Raw genomic sequence first — 15,217 nt, 5'->3', positions numbered from 1 at the left:
TCAATTTTAATTTCTGTTACTTGGCTTTTAATTCGGCCGTTCAGTGTCCAAGGCCATTACACCAGAGGAAGCATGATGTGGCTTAATCCTGATGTGTAACATGTGCTTGCGGTTTGAATGATTGAGCCACTGTAACAGTATTTTTGTTGACTTGCAGTAAATTGGCACGCTGTGTACGTTTGAATTCTAAGGATAATGACCCCATGCCATCCCCATATGAGGGTGTTGTTATTTCACCTGTGTTTCAGTGTTCCTAATGAGCTTCTGCGCGTTAATGAGATGCCAATTATTGAGAACCATGGAGAGTAAAGACTAAGGGTTCACCGCTCACTACCTGCTTCATTGTATGCTAATCGACCATTTACATAAGAACATATTGCAGACACTCTTACTGACAAGAGTGCGCTGTCAGGCCACCAATTTGAGACAGTGGCATTCAGTGCTTTTTTCCCTACAGTGTCCATTTCTGTTAAAAAGGGAATAGCTTGTAAGCAAGGCTGGTTGGCGGCTTTAGTGCATTAGGGCAAAGTGTGCCCATGTGCCAATAGAGGATGGTATTAGTACCAGGACAAGGTTTGCCATGGTAAAAAATGCATTGAAAACATACGGTTTTACACTAAAAGAAATGATGGTGTGCTTGTAAATTGTTCAAAAATGCACACCCATCAGTACTATTACATGAACTTGCATCATTGCAAGGGCAAATATTACTAAGGCAACACCTTGCCCTTGTGCAAAAATACAAAGCAACTTTGCACCTATGCAGTGTGATCCCTAGCAGTAGTGCAGAATGTGTCCTAAAGCAAAAAGAATGGGCCTCATTACAAGTTTGGCGGTAGCCTTGCCGGTAAAACCGGCATGCTGCCGCCAAACTTGCGATGTTTTATGGTTCCAGGAATGGGCAAATACCGGGTCATTACGTCCTTGCCAGACCTGGTAATCGCCCATTCCTGGGCGCCGGAAAATATTCTTCCCCATTCCCATTCGTGAATGGTGCCGGTGCATCCGACATGCTCTGCTCGAGGGTGCCAGTAGGACCGCAAACTTGTAGTTTGCTGGTCCGGTAACTACAGTACCGCAATCTTACTGGTACCGTAGTAACTGGACCGGCAAACTCATAATGAGGTCCATTCCGGGCCACCACATTACGAGTTCTGCAGCGGGCCCCTCTCTGTACGCCTGGCCAGACCAGACGTGCAGAGCGGGAACCGCTAGCAGATCAGGTTACTCACAACGGGTCCGTCATTAACGGGGCCATTGTTAGCACCCTCCCCATTCCCATTGAGCCCTATGGGGCCTCAAATGGGAATGGGGATGTACCGGGTCCGGGTCCCAAGAATGGGAATTACCGGGCCCGCTAAAGTCAGCATAGCCCAGTAATTCCCTATTTTTGAGACTCGGACCCGGTACCTGGTTTGGGGGTAGCCAAGCCGGTAAGAATGGCATGGCTACCTCCAAACTCCTAATGAGACCCAATGTTTGCCCTAATACTAATTGCACTTGCAGTGATGCAAAGTTTCAGCAATGCAGCTGACAGAAAGAGTAAAACAAATCCATGAGTGTTTGTGCTAGCAATTGAGCAGTGCAATTCGGTGGCCTGGCACAGGCATCAACACGAGTTGTTGTTATACAAGATCTTTTTCAAACGACACTCAAGGTGATGGAGAACTAATCCGCAAGTATGCCAGGCCAACGGTTCCCTGAGAAAGACAAACTTGGAAGCAAAGAAAACAATTGTTCACAGCTGACTCCGAACCAAGTGCCATTTCTACTTTTCTAAGAGAGTGAAAGGATAAAACACATAGAACACAGAAGAAAAGCTCATTCAAATGAGTCCTACCTTGCTGCCCAGAATACCCAGCAGCTTAAACCTAATGACACTAGAGAGTACAAAAGCTACGTAGGAAGAAGTTCAATTTTAATTTCTGTTACTTGGCTTTTAATTCGGCCGTTCAGTGTCCAAGGCCATTACACCAGAGGAAGCATGATGTGGCTTAATCCTGATGTGTAACATGTGCTTGCGGTTTGAATGATTGAGCCACTGTAACAGTATTTTTGTTGACTTGCAGTAAATTGGCACGCTGTGTACGTTTGAATTCTAAGGATAATGACCCCATGCCATCCCCATATGAGGGTGTTGTTATTTCACCTGTGTTTCAGTGTTCCTAATGAGCTTCTGCGCGTTAATGAGATGCCAATTATTGAGAACCATGGAGAGTAAAGACTAAGGGTTCACCGCTCACTACCTGCTTCATTGTATGCTAATCGACCATTTACATAAGAACATATTGCAGACACTCTTACTGACAAGAGTGCGCTGTCAGGCCACCAATTTGAGACAGTGGCATTCAGTGCTTTTTTCCCTACAGTGTCCATTTCTGTTAAAAAGGGAATAGCTTGTAAGCAAGGCTGGTTGGCACTTTGAATGAAGGTGTATGACCAGGTTTAACAAGTACGGGCAAAGCCAATGACAATTTAGAGGACTATTTGCTTTACAAAATAACCTAAAGCACAACATTCACAACCCAGACATGTTGGATTTGCCAATGTGTGTCTCCTCTTCAGGGAGATATCATGCTTCAGCATGTTGCCCCAGATCGCCCTCTTTAACTGTAGCAGACGTTCTGGCTTGCAGTGGGCGTGGCCGGTGCGAGGACATACCTACAGCGTTGCATGAGTACAGCATGAGCAATGATTTAACTTCTAATCAGCCTCACATTGCTATTAAACCAGCAGTGATCTCACTCATATTGGTGAAGCAGGCACAGCATGAATGGAACACAGCCTTCATCTCTTTAGAGCGAAACTGGCACAACATGAATGGAACATCTGCTTCATATCATTAAGTTGGCATGAACAGAAGGCAGGCTATACTCTTCAAGAGGGAGTATGGGTTACCTTAGAAGCATCCACACGTATGTTATGTATGTATTTATGTATTTATTTACTTATTTTCCCTTTATTGAGTGCTTTCTTCTGCCATCAGCCTTTTCCGAATGTATTTATGTCCAACCAAGTTGTTATAAAAATTGGAGTATGTAATTGAACTAAACATGAATACAACTGAGAAGAACTCTAATGATACAGCCTTGTAAAAGAAGACACAGTCATGCAGATTTTGGAATACAATGGGGTACTCTGGATCTGAAGACAGGGTAGTCGGGAAAAAAACGTATTCATTTGTATGGATTTATTGCATTATTTGAATAGTGCTTTTAACCAAAGCACTGTATTGTGCCTTTCAAAGCTAAATGATCCACAGTGTCAAAGGATGTACTATAACCTAGCAAGACCAGAATATGAAGCAGAAAAGATAGAATTAGAAACAAAAGAGCAGTCTCAGTGAAATTGCCTGGGTGAAAAACAGATTGATGCAAGGAAACATATTGTGCATATTAGGATATGAGTGAAACAGAGTAAAACAATGTATTCGAGCAATGTGGACACATATGGTTGTTAGAGTAGCAGGACACAGGTGCAAGAGCTCTGCAGAATCTGTAGAACGTTTCCCTAATAGAGGAATGACACTAGCTACATTGAATGATGGCCAGATGAGGTGTGATTAAAGAGAATTGTCATAACAGAAGCAATGGTAAAAACAGATTCAATTAAAGGAGGAGAAATTTGATCAGATGAAGCTGTGTTAGAATGGAAATGGACAACAGAAGACCTAACATCACTTTCAGAAAGAGGTCAAAAGAGAAAAAGGAATAAGCTCAAACAGTAGAACTGAAATAATTAGCTGCAGATATCAATGGGTCTGTATGTTTCCGTAGCAATGTTCAATTTCATGTTCAATGAAGATGTCTTTAAAATGGCAGGAAGTTGGGTCTTTATTGTCACTAGAGACCATTAAGGCAGGCCATGGGGACATAGCCCATTCAGATACCATTCTGACCTCTCCCCAAGGCTCGACAGGATTGATCTGGGGGTCTGAGAGGTTTCTGAGGCAGCGATTGGGTGTCAGGTTGGTGAGGGGAAACACTACGTCCAACATGTGGTGTGGTTTAACAAGGGGATATTTTTCTACAAAAGGAAGGAACAATCAACATATTCACCTCAGATAGCAATTTCAAGACACAGTCCTTAAACAGATATAGGCTGTATTCTGTGTTTCAAATCATCATCAGAAAACTTTTTCTTCACAAAATATCATTTTTAATATATTAATCTCTTGTTAAGCACAAGTAATACAAAAATTCTTTAAAAAACATATACACATCACATAATCATATACATAATAAAATCACTACCACCTCACAGTATCGAAACTAGTATGCTGAAATATTCAACCAGCACACCACACTCATGGCAACTCAATGAATCTCATTTTCCATTGTGTGACAAAGCCCAACTTATATAAGTTTCTGTCCTCTGTGTTCAACGTAACCGGACATTCATCAGGGGCAGAAGTAGTCCTGTGCTTTAGGTAGAGTCTTCCCATTAATACACCAATAGCTATCTCTGAGGATAAAAACATAACACAAACGTATCACTGATACGGGCATAATAGGTTCAATTTATACACCATAGCCAATCCCCCATCACCAAAAGGGTGTCCAGTATACAGTAAATCATATATCTGGACCATGGTTACAAGAATTTCATGTCTTGTACCTCATAAGTCAAACACATTCTGACTCTTCACTACTAGAGTAGGCAGAAAACACTAAAGAGTACTATGAATAGTCTATTCACAAACCATAATTAGGTCTTTCCAATTTATACTGACAGGGCCAATACCCCAATCATAGGTAGTTGTAACCTATCAAATAACGTGGGAGTCATATTAAGGTTAAAGATTTCATAAAAAAGGTACTAGGCAAAATGCTCATACAACCCTATGAGTCTGCCTCACCCTGGAAGTTATTACCTACCATGGGCTATTTCAAAAGTCCTCCAATCTGCAATCAATTCAACGTCCTGCAAAATAGGACCTCTTCTCTCTATCAGGCCGAAATCCCACAGGTTCTAAAATAAATAAGAACCAAGTAAGACCCACATAACGGAAATAATGTCAGTGAAACACACCATACCCCAATCCTCAAATTCTCAGAGCAATATGTCATAGAACTCACTTATTACGGGAAAGTTGCACGTCCAATCATCCAGTTAATGTAGACAGCTGTAATCCAAAATACGGCAACCCACGGACAAATCCTCTACAATGCCGGCGATCAGCCGTTCCAACTAGACCACTGCGGGAAACATCCGACTTCGAAATCCCACTCGTTGTAAAATAAAATAGGAACCGAGTAAGACCAACATAATGGAAACAATGTCAGCGAAACACTCTCTGACCCGATCCTCAATTTCACAGAACAATATGTCCCAACACTCACTTATTACAGGAACGGTGCACACCCAGTCTTCCAGTTCATGCAGACAGTTTAGAGTCCAAATACGGCAACAAGCCGACAAATCCTCTACAATGCCGGCGAACCGCCATTAAAGTTAGATCATTGCGGGAAACATCCGCAACGTCATGGCGATGACGTGCTGAATGACGCGCGATGACATCGCACGTCATGACGTGCGCCAGAGTCAGGCAAAGTCAGGCAACCGTCAGGGCAAGGAGGCTCACAAAATACAACGCGTTCATGAAGGGCCAAAACAGAGTTTCCTCATACCAACGCAGCGAATTCATAAAGCTAAAGGACAGAGTGCCTCACAGTATTAAAATGGAACCCTGATAGGTCAATAGAACACTCTCAGACCTTCAGCATACAGTACACAGTTCTGTCCCTGATGTAAAAACCGGGTCACCGGGAACACACTGAGACAATAAAGAGGAACCCTCATGGGGCGGATGTAAGTCTGAATGAAGCAACAACCAATACACCCAGCCATCGCCTTATGTCAATTAACATTTTTTCTTCACTCCTGAGCCTCGAAATAAATCAGGTAACCACCAGAAAGTGCAACAATCATATGTCCTTGAGAGACCCAAGGTGATCTTATTTAACATTGTGCCACTCAATATTCTCATTCAAACCTGTAATGTGACTATTGCTGAGAAAAATTAACTTCTGCTCCAAATTAATTAATTTCCTGTTGATTTCATCTTGGGATCTACCCCTGATCTTTTTTAGTATACACCATTTAAAATCAGAAAATGAATGTCCTTTCTCATCGAAATGTTTTACTAACGGAGCTTTATCAATATGGTTCTTTATGCAGCTCCTATGTTCGATCATACGAGTCTTGCACTTTCTGTTAGTTTTACCTATGTAAATTAAATCACATGGACATTTAATCATGTAGATCACATTTTCCGTTTTACAATTTGTATGTTCTTTTAAAACCCATTCATAAGGTAGTCCCAAATTGACAGATGTCATCTTCTTGGTAAGGGGGCACATAACGCATTCCCCGCAGGGATGATGACCAATTACTTGTGGTAAACCCCACAACGTACTTTGTGCAACCTCTTTACCCCTCTCCTTTTGTACCTCATTTTTCATTACAAGATTCCGAATGTTGGTACTCTTTTTAAAGGCTATCAACGGCAGAGGGCTGTTCATAGTTTTTTTCCAATTTTTTCGTATGATGTTCTTAATTTTATAAGACATATTGCTAAAAGTGTTAACAAACACCAGTGGGGTATCTTGTTTAGCAATGTCTTTATTTTTCTTTTCCAAAAGAGCTTCCCGGTTATTATTGAACGCTCGTTTGGCAGATAGCCTAATGACCTTTCTCGGGTAACCCCTGTCAATCAGTTTGTTCATTAAAATGTTAGCCCCAACTTCATAGTCATGTTTGGTGCTGCTGTTACGTTTCAACCGCAGAAATTGTCCAAAGGGCAGGTTGTCCCGTACATGTTTGGCATGATGGCTTCTGTAATGCAATAAAGCATTTTTGTCAGTGCTCTTGACATACGGTTTCACCCCAAGTTGGTTATTGTGGTGGTAAATTGTCAGATCTAAATAGTTCACCTCCACCGAGCTCATGACAGCTGTAAATTTCAGATTTCTATTCTGATTATTTAACCACATCAAAAAATTGTTGGCTTCGTCCAATGAACCATGCCATAACATAAAAACATCATCGATGTATCTTAGCCACTGAGTTATCTGTTGTTTGAAAGGATTGGTTTCCGAATAAATTACTGTTTGTTCAACCATATCTACATATAAGTTAGCCAAATTCGGAGCCATGGCAGCACCCATGGCTGTGCCCTCTATCTGGAGGTAGAATTGGCCCAAGAATTGGAAAAAGTTGTTTGTCAACGCTGTTTCTGTACACCATAGGATAAAGGCGTTGCTAACAGGATGGTTATCTTCCCGTTGAAGCAAGGTCTCCTCAACCACTTCTAAGGTAGCTCGTTGCGAAATGTTTGTATATAAAGATTGAATATCCAAACAAATGAGTATATCCTGGGTATGGTCAAAATTAAGCCCTTCAATTTTCCCAATAGCATCTCTAGTGTCTTGGACATAGCTCTTCATTTTCATTACGAATGGACGTAAATAGATATCTACAAATTTCGATAAAGGTTCCAAGATGGAATTAACACCGGATACGATGGGTCTACCAGGGGGTCTCATCAGGTCCTTATGAATTTTAGGTAGAATATAAAAGATAGGAATTCTAGCTGTTTCTCTTGTTAAATATTCCCCTTCCTGCTTACTAATCTGTCTGGAATCAACAGCACTGGCCACCTTCTCCTTTATCATTTTAATGAGGTCAGGGCTAGGATCTCGATCAATTTTACTATAGCTGGTATTAACTGCCAATAGTCTCTGACATTCTTCAATATAGTCCTTTTTATTCATGAGGACTATGGCCCCTCCTTTATCAGCCTGGCGAATGACAATCTTATCATTTTTACCTAGACTCTGTAACATGGCAATTTCTTGTTGACTCAAATTGGAATTTTTAGGAATGCCCTTGGTTTCAAGTTTCTTTAATTCCTGTAAAACCTTCTTTTCAAAAACCACTGATTCAGGAGAATTAGTGTGGTGAGGTGGATTCCAAGTAGAGGGATTCCTTAACCCACTATGATTAATATGTGGACTGGCTGGTTGATCACCAAAAAATTCTCTTAGATGTATCTTACGCATAAAAGCACTAAACTCTAGTCTGAATTCAAAAGGATTGTGATATTTGGATATTACAAAATTCAGGCCTTTATTGAGACATCGTTCTTCATCCTTGGTCAAGATAACACTAGACAAATTAACTACCAGCCCCGGTAACTGCGTGTCTGCATTCTGTCTGTCTGCCATTCCTGCCGACTGTTCCCTCTGCCTAAAAAAGGTGGGCGTCTCGATCCATTCCTGGATCCTGTTGTGCGAACCCTCTGTGCCGCAATGTTCTTTTTTCTTCCTCTTTCTTCTACACCATTATTTACTTCATCCTCGCCAGGTGTACCTCCTTCCTCACTTGAACTATATGATGTATTTCTAAATCTTACCCTGCGGTTCGGTCTCTGACCTCCCGTGGATGCTCCAAAATTATAGTCTTTAGTGACATATTGGAAGGCCTTCTCATGGGCAAAATTAATAAGATCTTTTTTTAGTCTTTTGACTCTCTCAACACTAGATTCCGTTTTGAATGTTTGCATGTCTTTCATGTGGGCTTCTAATTTCGTTTTAAATATTTCAATATCGAAATTCTTTTTCATTTCATCTTCTAATCCTTTCAAATCTACCAGAATTTTTTTGGTAGTTTCCTGTGCTGTTTCAATAATAAGAACCAGCCAGTCTCTCCCACATTTATTAGCTTTATTAGTTTGGATATTCAATCTTTATATACAAACATTCCGCAACGAGCCACCTTAGAAGTGGTTGAGGAGACCTTGCTTCAACGGGAAGATAACCATCCTGTTAGCAACGCCTTTATCCTATGGTGTACAGAAACAGCGTTGACAAACAACTTTTTCCAATTCTTGGGCCAATTCTACCTCCAGATAGAGGGCACAGCCATGGGTGCTGCCATGGCTCCGAATTTGGCTAACTTATATGTAGATATGGTTGAACAAACAGTGATTTATTCGGAAACCAATCCTTTCAAACAACAGATAACTCAGTGGCTAAGATACATCGATGATGTTTTTATGTTATGGCATGGTTCATTGGACGAAGCCAACAATTTTTTGATGTGGTTAAATAATCAGAATAGATATCTGAAATTTACAGCTGTCATGAGCTCGGTGGAGGTGAACTATTTAGATCTGACAATTTACCACCACAATAACCAACTTGGGGTGAAACCGTATGTCAAGAGCACTGACAAAAATGCTTTATTGCATTACAGAAGCCATCATGCCAAACATGTACGGGACAACCTGCCCTTTGGACAATTTCTGCGGTTGAAACGTAACAGCAGCACCAAACATGACTATGAAGTTGGGGCTAACATTTTAATGAACAAACTGATTGACAGGGGTTACCCGAGAAAGGTCATTAGGCTATCTGCCAAACGAGCGTTCAATAATAACCGGGAAGCTCTTTTGGAAAAGAAAAATAAAGACATTGCTAAACAAGATACCCCACTGGTGTTTGTTAACACTTTTAGCAATATGTCTTATAAAATTAAGAACATCATACGAAAAAATTGGAAAAAAACTATGAACAGCCCTCTGCCGTTGATAGCCTTTAAAAAGAGTACCAACATTCGGAATCTTGTAATGAAAAATGAGGTACAAAAGGAGAGGGGTAAAGAGGTTGCACAAAGTACGTTGTGGGGTTTACCACAAGTAATTGGTCATCATCCCTGCGGGGAATGCGTTATGTGCCCCCTTACCAAGAAGATGACATCTGTCAATTTGGGACTACCTTATGAATGGGTTTTAAAAGAACATACAAATTGTAAAACGGAAAATGTGATCTACATGATTAAATGTCCATGTGATTTAATTTACATAGGTAAAACTAACAGAAAGTGCAAGACTCGTATGATCGAACATAGGAGCTGCATAAAGAACCATATTGATAAAGCTCCGTTAGTAAAACATTTCGATGAGAAAGGACATTCATTTTCTGATTTTAAATGGTGTATACTAAAAAAGATCAGGGGTAGATCCCAAGATGAAATCAACAGGAAATTAATTAATTTGGAGCAGAAGTTAATTTTTCTCAGCAATAGTCACATTACAGGTTTGAATGAGAATATTGAGTGGCACAATGTTAAATAAGATCACCTTGGGTCTCTCAAGGACATATGATTGTTGCACTTTCTGGTGGTTACCTGATTTATTTCGAGGCTCAGGAGTGAAGAAAAAATGTTAATTGACATAAGGCGACGGCTGGGTGTATTGGTTGTTGCTTCATTCAGACTTACATCCGCCCCATGAGGGTTCCTCTTTATTGTCTCTGTGTGTTCCCGGTGACCCGGTTTTTACATCAGGGACAGAACTGTATACTGTATGCTGACGGTCTGAGAGTGTTCTATTGACCTATCAGGGTTCCATTTTAATACTGTGAGGCACTCTGTCCTTTAGCTTTATGAATTCGCTGCGTTGGTATGAGGAAACTCTGTTTTGGCCCTTCATGAACGCGTTGTATTTTGTGAGCCTCCTTGCCCTGACGGTTGCCTGACTTTGCCTGACTTGGGCGGACGTCATGACGTGCGATGTCATCGCGCGTCATTCAGCACGTCATCGTCATGACGTTGCGGATGTTTCCCGCAATGATCTAACTTTAATGGCGGTTCGCCGGCATTGTAGAGGATTTGTCGGCTTGTTGCCGTATTTGGACTCTAAACTGTCTGCATGAACTGGAAGACTGGGTGTGCACCGTTCCTGTAATAAGTGAGTGTTAGGACATATTGTTCTGTGAAATTGAGGATCGGGTCAGAGAGTGTTTCGCTAACATTGTTTCCATTATGTTGGTCTTACTCGGTTCCTATTTTATTTTAGAACGAGTGGGATTTCGAAGTCGGATGTTTCCCGCAGTGGTCTAGTTGGAACGGCTGATCGCCGGCATTGTAGAGGATTTGTCCGTGGGTTGCCGTATTTTGGATTACAGCTGTCTACATTAACTGGATGATTGGACGTGCAACTTTCCCGTAATAAGTGAGTTCTATGACATATTGCTCTGAGAATTTGAGGATTGGGGTATGGTGTGTTTCACTGACATTATTTCCGTTATGTGGGTCTTACTTGGTTCTTATTTATTTTAGAACCTGTGGGATTTCGGCCTGATAGAGAGAAGAGGTCCTATTTTGCAGGACGTTGAATTGATTGCAGATTGGAGGACTTTTGAAATAGCCCATGGTAGGTAATAACTTCCAGGGTGAGGCAGACTCATAGGGTTGTATGAGCATTTTGCCTAGTACCTTTTTTATGAAATCTTTAACCTTAATATGACTCCCACGTTATTTGATAGGTTACAACTACCTATGATTGGGGTATTGGCCCTGTCAGTATAAATTGGAAAGACCTAATTATGGTTTGTGAATAGACTATTCATAGTACTCTTTAGTGTTTTCTGCCTACTCTAGTAGTGAAGAGTCAGAATGTGTTTGACTTATGAGGTACAAGACATGAAATTCTTGTAACCATGGTCCAGATATATGATTTACTGTATACTGGACACCCTTTTGGTGATGGGGGATTGGCTATGGTGTATAAATTGAACCTATTATGCCCGTATCAGTGATACGTTTGTGTTATGTTTTTATCCTCAGAGATAGCTATTGGTGTATTAATGGGAAGACTCTACCTAAAGCACAGGACTACTTCTGCCCCTGATGAATGTCCGGTTACGTTGAACACAGAGGACAGAAACTTATATAAGTTGGGCTTTGTCACACAATGGAAAATGAGATTCATTGAGTTGCCATGAGTGTGGTGTGCTGGTTGAATTTTTCAGCAAACTAGTTTCGATACTGTGAGGTGGTAGTGATTTTATTATGTATATGATTATGTGATGTGTATATGTTTTTTAAAGAATTTTTGTATTACTTGTGCTTAACAAGAGATTAATATATTAAAAATGATATTTTGTGAAGAAAAAGTTTTCTGATGATGATTTGAAACACAGAATACAGCCTATATCTGTTTAAGGACTGTGTCTTGAAATTGCTATCTGAGGTGAATATGTTGATTGTTCCTTCCTTTTGTAGAAAAATATATCTTATATCCTCACTTAGTAGGAGGGAATATCACCAAAGTGTGGGGTTTCCCCTGTAGAATAGTTTAACAAGGGGAAACATCTCCTGGAACAAATAAACTTGGGACTGGCAGGTGATGTCTGGGTTGTCATAGAATACAAACAGATGAAGGTGGAAAATCACACCCATAGCTGTTCATTGCTTTGTCACTTAACTGCATTGAGTCCTAGTCCAGTGTCATATGGGATACGGTGACTCCTTGTTCTTCTGTTCCCAGTCAGAAAGGACACCAGAGGGCACATACAGGGGCTGTAACAACAAATGGGCAGAATTATGGGTACCAGTTTTCTGTTTCGAAGCAGATCTTTTTCAACAGAGGTTCACACAACATGTGCTGCATGGATGGGAGAGGGAAGGTCATTCACTCTTCTTGGAGACCTCTATCTTCACCTCTGTGGAAGAGGTTTTGGGGCAGACTGTATCCCTGAAGAGCTCCAGTAAAATCAGTCTTCTTCTGTAGTCGAAAGATGATTTCATGAAAGGGCTGGTCTCAACCCTTTCAGTAGTCCATCTGCCACAAATAATTGCTCCCTTTTTGACCTTCTGCAATGACCAAATCCTGGCTTCTGGAAGCAGAGAATTTTGCCTGGTGATGTGACTCCCATAGTCTGCAAGACGTGGGGCCGGGGTACAGGAAGTGTGAGTCACCTTTGAGATTCCAAGATAACAGCACCTATCTGTGTACCAGGCTTCTCTTCTGGGCTGCTGTAACCCTTCTCCCGCTCTTGCAGCAAAGAGACTTCAGCCATTACCATGCCGTGATTTGCTTTTGGCTGGCAGAGCCTTTCCTTTGAAGCATGGGTCCCTTCCCAGTCCCCTAGGATCCTGTTCTCCTGGCAGGTGACAATCCTTCCCAGAGAGAACACATAGGACATCTAGGAAGGTACTCATGTTGTTTGTTTTGGATGAAACACCATGCCAGACAGTCAATCCCCAAACCCAGTCAGAGGAATGTGTCTGAAACTAGACTGACAGTAAGAAGGTTAAGGCTTGTGTTTGTTAATGACAATGTTGCCAGGTCTAGTAGAGGACTGAGACTGTAAGTGGTAACCCTTATACTGATGATCCATTTGCATTGTTACGCAGTAGTAACATCATCAGTGATGTCATTGATGATGTCATTTGTGACATCATCTTTGATGTTCTGCGTGTTAGTGTTAGCAGTGCACGATGCTGGCATGAGTTATGGTTGCATATGTTACTATAACTGATGGGATTCTTCGGGTTTTTGATTTTACATGTAACCTTAACGTCCCTTTAACACAGTTTCTTTCCTTGAATTTGATAGGTTTTTATTAGTGCAACTTAACCATAGCCTCCCTTTAACAAAGATTGTTTTCACTGAATTTGATAGGTATCAGTGCATCTTAACCAAATTGTCCTTTTAACAGTTTTTTGGACTTTTATATATATATATATATATCAGATTTGTTAGCAGAGATTTAAGGTGATATGATTTAACACAGCAAAACCCTTGACATTCAACACTTGTATTTGAAGCAAGTCCATCTTAACTTTGTTCCACCTGTTGCACAGCATATAAACACGAGGATGGCATCAGAGAGTTTCAAGAGTTTTGTTATACTATAGTTTCTTTGGGGCCCACTAGCCACAACCTTCAGCCGTGGCCACTGTACATGTACATGCGACTGCCACCCTATAATATATGCATAAATAATAGGGCGGCGGCCACCACCCAATAGTTTATGTGACAGCCCTGAGTCATAGGAAATCTGCAAATTCTATTAAGAATGCCTTGCTAAAACATGTAAAATGTATTAAGAAAGCAAACAAAAACACTATTTTCAGCCTACTCCTGTTCATTTTCCTACAGAGAAAAAGTCCAAGTTTGGTACAGCTGAAGCACAAAAACTGCTCTGGAAAATATAGCTAATTATCCCATGGTTGTTTGCAGCAGAGAGGCTTTTCAGAAAGAAAAAGTCACCATTTTAATTTCTTGCTCTATGTGAGCCATTTTCGGGGCAATACTGGGTTAATTTGAACATGAAAAGTGCTCAAAAAGCTATTTGGAGCTGGAACAAGGGTGTAATTGCATTAGGCAAGAGGCGAGGAAGGGTAAAGGGGATATTATGTGAAATTGGAGAGTTGGGTGTGGTCTGGGGAGCCAGTTACAGTTCAAACGTTTTCAAATTTTCAGGGGAATAAAAATGCATCACACAAACAAAAGAGTGAAATTAGATAACGGGAGAGGGTATGGCAGTGAAAAAGCAGCTGAGGGAATTGTGGGGTCCATGGAAATGTGGTGCACTTGGTGAGTGCCTGCGAGAACTGGGAAGAGTTTTTGATTTTCAAATGTTTTCAGATTATCGGGGGAATGCTGGGGGAATACTGCCGGCATGGATAGTTCATTGCTGCTATATGTGTAGTTCATTGCTACTATCGGGGGAATCCCTCTGGAATTTGGAGACATTGAAAAAAAATGTTACACCTACAGTGATCACATCCAATGGGCAAGGGGTAATGTGTCTTTGATTCACTGCCCATGGCCAAATGTGTAGGTGCAACATTTACAGTGGCCACGGCTGAAGGCCATGACTACTGGGCCTCGACGAAAGGTATTTCTGCAATTTGTACAGTGGCCATGACTGAAGGCCACAGCTAGTGAGCCACAAATAAACGTATTGGTTTACAAGTACTGTGGCAAAGACTGAAGGCCATGGTTATTGGGCTCCAAATAAACGATAGTATAACAAAACACTTGAATAAACTTTTGATAAGAGAGAGTTAAGGTGATCAGATTTAATGTGAAAAACACAAAGGAACTTAACCTTTGAAATTCAGTTAAGGTGATCAGATTCATTGCAACAAAACCATTGAAATGTAGCACTCGCATTTGAAGCAAGTCCAATTTAAGGTTGTGCCCCCTGTAGCACAGCGTATGATATGATATGATATGATATTCCATTTATAACACACCCATACACAGTGTTTCAAGGTGCGACGAGGTGATGGAGGGCAGAGGGAAGACAGAGACAACAATCCTACTAGGTCAGGTGACACTGAAATCGCGCAAGTGCTGGGGGCAGGGGGGAAAGTGGTCTGTGGGGAAGGGCAGTGCAGTAGATAGGATAACAGTACA

General features: G+C 41.1%; 1 protein-coding gene across 1 annotated transcript in view; it reads right to left on the bottom strand.

Moving 5' to 3' along the window:
- SORCS3 (sortilin related VPS10 domain containing receptor 3) overlaps nt 1–15,217 on the bottom strand; it is a 3,021,596-nt gene that overhangs the window by 1,186,646 nt on the left and 1,819,733 nt on the right. The gene's annotated exons all lie outside the window — the stretch shown is intronic.

This window comes from Ambystoma mexicanum, chromosome 8, assembly GCF_040938575.1.
Source record: "Ambystoma mexicanum isolate Mex_15411 chromosome 8, UKY_AmexF1_1, whole genome shotgun sequence".
In the NCBI taxonomy this organism is placed as follows: domain Eukaryota; kingdom Metazoa; phylum Chordata; class Amphibia; order Caudata; family Ambystomatidae; genus Ambystoma; species Ambystoma mexicanum.
Note: the sequence above shows the minus strand (reverse complement) of the source record. Positions and strands in the feature narration are given on the sequence as shown.